Source organism: Symphodus melops, assembly GCF_947650265.1.
Source record: "Symphodus melops genome assembly, chromosome: 2".
Classification (NCBI taxonomy): domain Eukaryota; kingdom Metazoa; phylum Chordata; class Actinopteri; order Labriformes; family Labridae; genus Symphodus; species Symphodus melops.
Window position 1 is genome coordinate 26426447 of NC_136692.1, and position 7951 is coordinate 26434397.

The 7951-nt window shown below is 39.2% G+C and overlaps 1 protein-coding gene across 2 annotated transcripts in view; it reads left to right on the plus strand.

Moving 5' to 3' along the window:
- Positions 1-7951, plus strand: part of tsc2 (TSC complex subunit 2) — a 137896-nt gene that overhangs the window by 127198 nt on the left and 2747 nt on the right. The window lies entirely within an intron of this gene.

Sequence of the window (7951 nt, forward strand, 5' to 3'; positions counted from 1 at the left end):
AGCAAAAACAACAGTAAAATGGATGACAGAGAAGTGTGATTATTTCTGATGCAAACAATTTTACGGAGCAGCAGTCTGTCCGCGGGCTTGTTTTGTTACGTTTATTTTCATGTCATTGCTGTTTTCTTTCACTGACAGAAGTTATTTTCCGGCCCGCCGAATCTACGTCATTGTTGTTATTGTCGATGGTGTCACATTGCCAGTGACGCAGAAGACATATTGAACGTTAAACTTGCGTAATAAGTTGAAGTATCACTATGTCTCCTGTCAAGTCAGTGATGTGAAGAACACAGGCCCAATGTCTCGGTGAACAAATCTTTTGTACAAATCTTTGACTGAACTGATTGTAATGACTCAGAACATTGAAAAGACTCCTTTGCCCTCCACCACTGCGTATGCGCTGTGCATGTTGTTTCCACTTGTCCGATGTTTCCAGTATGGGGCATGCTTCAGTAGGATTTTGCCAAAGCAAAACTGTAAAAAATATTTTAGCCACAAATCTGAGCTCATCCTAACTTCGCAATCAGCACTTGAGTCCTCAGCAACACACCTTCCAAATAGGATGTTATTCTGATGAATGAAACTCGACTAAGCAGACAGACAGACAGACAGACAGACAGACAGACAGACAGACAGACAGACAGACAGACAGACAGACAGACAGACAGACAGACAGACAGACAGACAGACAGACAGACAGACAGACAGACAGACAGACAGACAGACAGAGAATCTTGGATTTATAGATGGATATAACAAAGATTAAGATCTTTTACCTGCTCATTTATAACTTAAAGGGGTGGCAGTAACTCAGCCTGCAGAGACTTGGTTTGGGAACCGGAGGATCACCATTTGAAGTCTTGGTGCGGACCAATGTATGGAAGGGTGGTTTAGTACCTGGTTTAGTTTGCTTGAAACAAACTAAAACCTTTTGGGTAGGTGTGAATACAAACCATCAAACTCAGGTGCGCACCAAGCAGCCGGACCGAGACCCAGCCGAAGAGGTGGTCTCGGTTATGTGTTGGATGGAGCAGCAGAAAAAGCAACCAAACAAGGAGCATGCAGAAAGTCTAGTGACAGTGAGCATCGGGTCCAGGTGCTCTTATTCAGACTGATTAGACAGCCACGCCTACCAATTATTAGAACCTGCAACACGGGAAGAGAGAAGACACAACCTAACAGTCCTTGTGTGGCCTGCAAATGTTCTATTTATCTAACTTATTCTTATCACTCTGTGTGACTTCATTTCTCAAAACTCCTAATTAATGATACTTAACATAACGATACCTCAAAGATGATGAAGGCTTTAAGTGTTCTGTTTCTGCTGCAATAATCTGAGCATCAACCTTTAACACATTACTATGACTGTCTGGAGTTGCAAATGACTCAGTTTTAAATAGTTTTCCTTTCACATTGACACAAAATAGATTCTTGTTAGAAAGCTCTTCAGCACAGCTTCTCGAGATGCACTGCTGCTTTTTTTCTGTCCACAAAATGTCTCTCTTACTGCCATTCAACTGTGTGGGCCAGCTCCACATTAATACCTTGTCTTTACTTGCAAACTCCTACTTGTCAAGCTGCCAGCGATGCAATCTATCTACAAGATGGGAGTCCTCCTGGTGCAGCGTAATGAAGCCATAGATGAAGGATCCATCAGAGTATAATTCAACTGTCTGTAACACCCAGGGTGTTGCTATGACAATCTTCCATTAGCCTAAGTAGATGAAAGCACTGACCTGGAGAGAACCGCATTATGGAGTCGACCATGCCAGCACAAAATGTCAATAGTTTTAATATTTTAAAAAGTTTGAGCTCTTTAATTTTCCTGAGTGGTTCTGTTGATGTGCTGATGTCACAGGGTATGTCCCTAATCATCTATCTATCTATCTATCTATCTATCTATCTATCTATCTATCTATCTATCTATCTATCTATCTATCTATCTATCTATCTATCTATCTATCTATCTATCTATCTATCTATCTATCTATCTATCTATCTATCTATCTATCTATCTATCTATCTATCTATCTATCTATCTATTTAGCTAATTGTTGATTCTGATATAGGCACAAAACAGTCAAGTACACGAAAAATGAACTCCTAAATAACAGACATGTTTTTATATTTTCAGTGTCCACATGTTCAAAATAAAGCATTTTAAAATAACGTGGTTTCACAAAGCAAATAACATGCCTTTTATAATCCCTGCATAATTATGTCACACATTTCATTAGCTTTAGCGAGGCCCTCAAATCCTTTCTGTCTGAAAAGAACCACCTGTCTAAAACCCAGAGCTCTCATAATAATGTTATTTCTGTTCTTATTATCACCTCTGTTATTCTCATCATCGTAGAGAGGTCCAGAGCTGCACTGATGAGCAAATAGAAGATAGAAAAGATTCCCCAGAGCATGACAGAGACGGTGGCTCTATTATGGTTCTGCGTCGTTTTTAATATCAAAGACATTAAACACACAGGAGCGCTTTCCTTTGGGGCTGTGTCTTTAGAAAAAAAGGAGTCAGTGATGAATTATACATCAAAGAAACACACTTGACAAACGTTCCCGAGATCATTTTTTGTTCTTCAAATTTCCTCCAAAATACAAACAGCAGATACATTCTCATCCTGCTCTCCCTTTCCATGCATTCATGAAATTCTTATCCTTTTCGCTGTAAATCACATATATCAGAATCTGAATAATCTGAATTCTTTTATTGTGATTGTTCCTCCTTCAGAAGCACAACAAAATTAAAAATAGCAGCTCTCGTAAAAACAAGGAAAGTGCAAGACAGTGCAAGAGAGAAGGTCGTCAAAATATATGTGCAAATAATGAATGAGAGAAATACAAATATGTGCAAACAACATCATATGTGGAAATAAAATCGGAATTTCAGAAAAACAGCAAAAAAAAAAAGACGAAGAAGACTATGTACTCCTTTATGTACATAGAACCCATAGCAAACAAATGTAATGCTAATGAGTCTGCAGATACAATCTGGCTGCAGAAATAAGAGCATCTCTTTCTACATATAAAAGTAATTATTGTGCCTTTGGAGCTCTACCAGCTGTGAAAGAGTGAGCGGTTACAATCTATCAGCATTAATATATTCCTGACTGACTCCCAATGACCAGAATACGTCACTGCATATCAAACCGACTAAGTGCTATTTTGATGTCAGAAGTTGATGCAAATGAATCCTGGAAATACAACATGACAGAAACAAAGAAGAAGTTGGCTGAAACAGAGGAAGATAAAAAAACAATCACCAGTGATGTGACAGGAAAATCCACCTTCATTAGACAGTGTTTTCATATGTGTCCCACTGATTAAATCTGGTGTGATGCATCTCCTTTCATTAGTTTAGTTTAATGTATATTTTGTACATGGTCCCAAACTAAATACATACGCTTGCAGTAGCACTCGGGAGGGCAGCTATCTGGTCAAACTTTCTTAAAAATCTAACATTTTAAAGTGGTAATGTGGCAACAAACAAATGTGAGTAAAATATGTCCCAGAATTTTTGCAGTACACTTAACATCTGTTATTTTCCTCTTTGATATAAATAGTCTGAATGTTCCTGATCAACAGTTTATGATCAAGTGTGTCACACTGCGCCCTCTGCTGGTCCTGCTTGGTTCTGCATTTCATTGAAGTAAATTTGTACATATATGTACATTTTGTGAAAGCAACATCTAAGGGAAGTTTAAATGTTTTACATCTGTACAATTTAAAACAATATTTTTAAAATTGCTCTCAAAGGAAAATATGTACTACCAAGTGGTTAAAGCACTACTTCAAACTTTAAAAGTTTCAAAAGCACTTCTCTGAGCCAGAAAAAGAGACAGCAGCTGAGGTGGAACAGATTTGAAGAAAAACGTAGGAAAGTGATAATAAATGTATCCAACCGACAAGGACTGCCTTTACATCTATGGCCTGGTCTATATTCTGCAATTTACTTTACTGCTCTCACACAACACAACCTAAAAAAAACTCCTGCTGATTCAAAATGTCAGATTCTTCACGAGGTCCAACAGGAGACAACACATCACAGCTGTTTTAAAATACTTCAGTGTCTTCCAGACCAATCAAAACCACTGAGGAATTGAGGTAAAAAAATGTTTTTTCAGATTTTTTAGATTAAAAATAGCGGGTGCATACACTAAAATGGCTCAGGTGAAACTCATTTTGTTAAGCTTTTGAGACTTTGGTTTCATAACGTAGCCTAGGCCAAGTTGCATCCTTGTTCCAGTAATCATAACAGGTGAGCTCAGGGTGGAGAGGCTTGTTAGTTATTTGTACAAAATAAGAGAGAGCTGAAGAACACTGGCAGCATCAGTTTAAATAACAAGATTATTTCTCCCATCGCTGACTGATTGTCTGAGCTCCCGTCTGTCTGACTCTGTGACATTTACGTCTCTTGTTCAAAGAGTTTGTTGTGCTGTCAACCAAATTTCAAACTGTGCAGACAACTGTTTCCCAAGCCCTGTCGGCTTGAAAGAAATTAACAATCACGGAGTTCTTCCTATTTGTATTCAGTGGAGGAGCAAAAGGGGAGTTTGAGATGTGTCAAAGTGCAGTGGATCCTGGGGAGGGGGGTTGAATTGTCTGTGAAGATGAAAGGGCAGACACTCGCTGCAGTGGCTGGACAGTCAAACCTGTTAAACAACAGGTTGAGCTGGTTTCTTCCCGCATGGTCCCCATCTTCTGTGTTGTTGCCTTTCTTCTTCTTCTTCTTCTTCTTCTTCTTCTTCTTCTTCTTCTTCTTGTGTAGTGTATAAACAAACTACAGGCAGATCCAATGTTGATGTAATGTCCTGAAAAAAAGTCAAAATGAGGCTCAGTAGTGTGTGTCGCCTCCACGTGCCTGTATGATGCTCCTGATAAGGTGGCAGATGGTCTCCTGAGGGATCTCCTCCCAGACCCATCAGTCTGCTTTTAGGGCAAATCATTCCACTGAGACCGCACTGATAAAGGTGGTTAATGATCTTTTGATGACCGCCGACTCTGACTGTACTTCTGTTTTATTGCTGTTGGATCTCAGTGCTGCTTTCGATACAGTTGATCACTGTATTCTAATCGAAAGACTTGAAAATCATTTTGGCATCTCGGGCAAGGTGCTGTTATGGTTAAAATCGTATCTGTCAGGGAGATCTCAACGTGTTTTATTTAACAATGTCCTGTCTGAGCCCTGCACAGTGAAGCATGGGGTTCCTCAAGGTTCTGTTCTTGGTCCTCTGCTTTTTTCATTGTATCTTGCACCACTCGGTGAACTATTACATTCTTTTGAGATTGATTTTCACTGTTATGCAGATGACTTGCAACTATACATGCCTTTGAAATGTGAAAATGGGTCAAAACTTTTAAAAATTGAAAGTTGTCTTTTAGCTGTCAGAAATTAGCTTTCTAAAAATGTCCTTTTCCTTAATTCAGTTAAGACTGAAATAATGATCATTGGACCCCAGAAGCTACAACATGCATTCAGTAATGTTTCTTTGTCTCTTGATGACTGTGTTGTCTTCGGCAGAGACACGATGAAAAATCTTGGCGTCATATTTGACCAGACACTTGTTTTCGATAAGCACACTAAGATCACTAAAATATCATTTTTCCATCTCAGAAGGATCGCTAAGATTAGACCAATCCTGAGTGACAAAGATGCTGAAGTCCTCATTCATTCATTTCTTACATCCCGTCTGGACTATTGTAATACTCTTCTGTCAGGACTACCTAAAAAAAGTTTCCGAGGCCTGCGGATGGTTTAGAATGCTGCAGCTCGGGTTCTGACAGGAGCTGGGAAATATGAACACATTACCCCTGTGCTAGCCTCTCTTCACTGGCTTCCATGTCTGGTCCGTGCTGATTTTAAGGTGCTTTTAATGACCTATAACATTTTAAATGGCGCAGCACCTTCCCTATTTAATGGATCTTATTGGACTGTATGAACCTTCTCGGGCTCTTCACTGGCAAAGATCTGGTCTGCTGACTGTTCCTAAAGTGAGGAAAAAGACTGTTGGTGAGCGAGCCTTCTCTTACCGTGCACCACCACTCTGGAACAGATGGACATAAGGCAGGCATGCTCTGGATGTTTTTAAAGCCAAGAGGGGCAGTGGCAACGAAGGAGACGTTTGCGGAGGTGGTCTGTCCGACAACTAAACCAATTGAGGCTGAAGACGGGTGAATTTAACACACTCGTTAGCTAACTAGTAAGGGCATATTGCAAAAAGCTGTAAATATGAGTGGCAGAAGCCTGAGTTTTGGACTCAGCTTTGGACCCCCACAATAACTCTGCTAGAGACCGGGGAACCCGGTATAATAATATAATGTATAAACAGTAGGACTGTGTGGACATTCACAATTTCCTTAACAGACACTCAGTTTGTGTAGGTGTCAAATGTCATTAATAGGGAGCAGCAGACACCAACATTGCTTCTTATGGGAAGCAGAAATTACTTTGCCACCCGTTAACCATTTTTGAACCATTAGTTAAAATTCAACTAATATTTGAATGGGTTTTTTTTCCCACCATAATGGGTAAGATATGACATTTTAGATTATTCAACTTTTGTATTTGGAAAGCATCTCGGGACCCCCCTCTCAGTGTCTCATAAGCCCCCAGGGGGTCCCAGTCCGCACTTTAAGAACAGTAGAGTGTGAAGAAAGCTCAGACCTGGACCCCTAATACATTAAGCAATGTGGTGCAGTATATTTTTTAACTAGTATTCGAGATATTAAAATCAACATATAGAGCTACTGTAAATTTACATGTAAAAGTGGGCGTGGCCATTTCTCCACCAAGGAATGGATTTTTTGGAAAACAAATGTTTGCAATGGATTCAGAATCCTAAAGAACCCCTAGTCTGACCTCTCACAAGCTTCCAAAAGCACAAAGGTTAACTTTTCCAAATTTTCACCAATAAGTATATAGTACCAAAAAGGTACTATTCCAGGTACCCCGACTTTGAGCCGCTCTCACGGATTTTCGTATGGGAGTTGGATTTAAATGTTTTTTATGTGTTATAAGACACCTTTATGAACACGTTTGTGAAGAAATCTATTGGTAAGGAATTTATTCCCAGATTGGCCAAATATCTGATAAAATACCCTTACTACACTGAGAAATCTGGATGAAGAAAATGGGGTTTTGTTCCTGGATTTTTCGAAGGGTATTTGTATTGCGTTTTCATCCATGAATGAACTCATACAGTGTATCACAATCCAGGATCAAAGCCAGTGCATACTAGCCTGCTGAGTAATTCATTTTAAAAACTTTAAGGCAATGTTTTTATTTTTTATTTTATTCTTTTTATTGTTGTACACTATGAAGTGACTGACATGTCACGATTATGTCAGAGATGATCTATTAGCACAAAACTGAAGTGGGCGGGAGTATTAAACAAAATAGCTTGATAGATTTTATGGGTGCAAGAGGTCCCAGTTTGTAGACTTCTTTGTAAATTATTCCAAGCTATGGTTCGTGGACCCCTCAGGGTCCTGGGACCCGCTCTTTGAGAATCAGTGCTGTCTTAGAGCATATATTTCCTCAGAAGATTTTCTGAATGTCTTATATTTATATTTTACACCAACAACTTAAACAGCGAATTGCAGTATATGCAAAGCTAAACTTTTGAGGAGTGGTTGTAGCAGTGCAAAGTATTCGTGTGCATTGGGTGTCTGCTCCAGTCCGGCTCCATGCATTCTCGTCCGTTAACACCCACCGGCTGCGTTCTCTGTTTGCTGGAGTACCGAGAGCATTAAATTTACACATTAATTCAAGATAAAACAATGTACGTATGTGGCATAAAACTCTTTATAAAACTTACAAAGTATTTTAAGTTTTACCAAAGTAATATTGTTTTTTATAATCAATAACTATTCAGGCAGCGAACACATATGTATTTATTTCATGTTGTGTTTCAATGATTATGCCTTACATAATGGATACCCAATC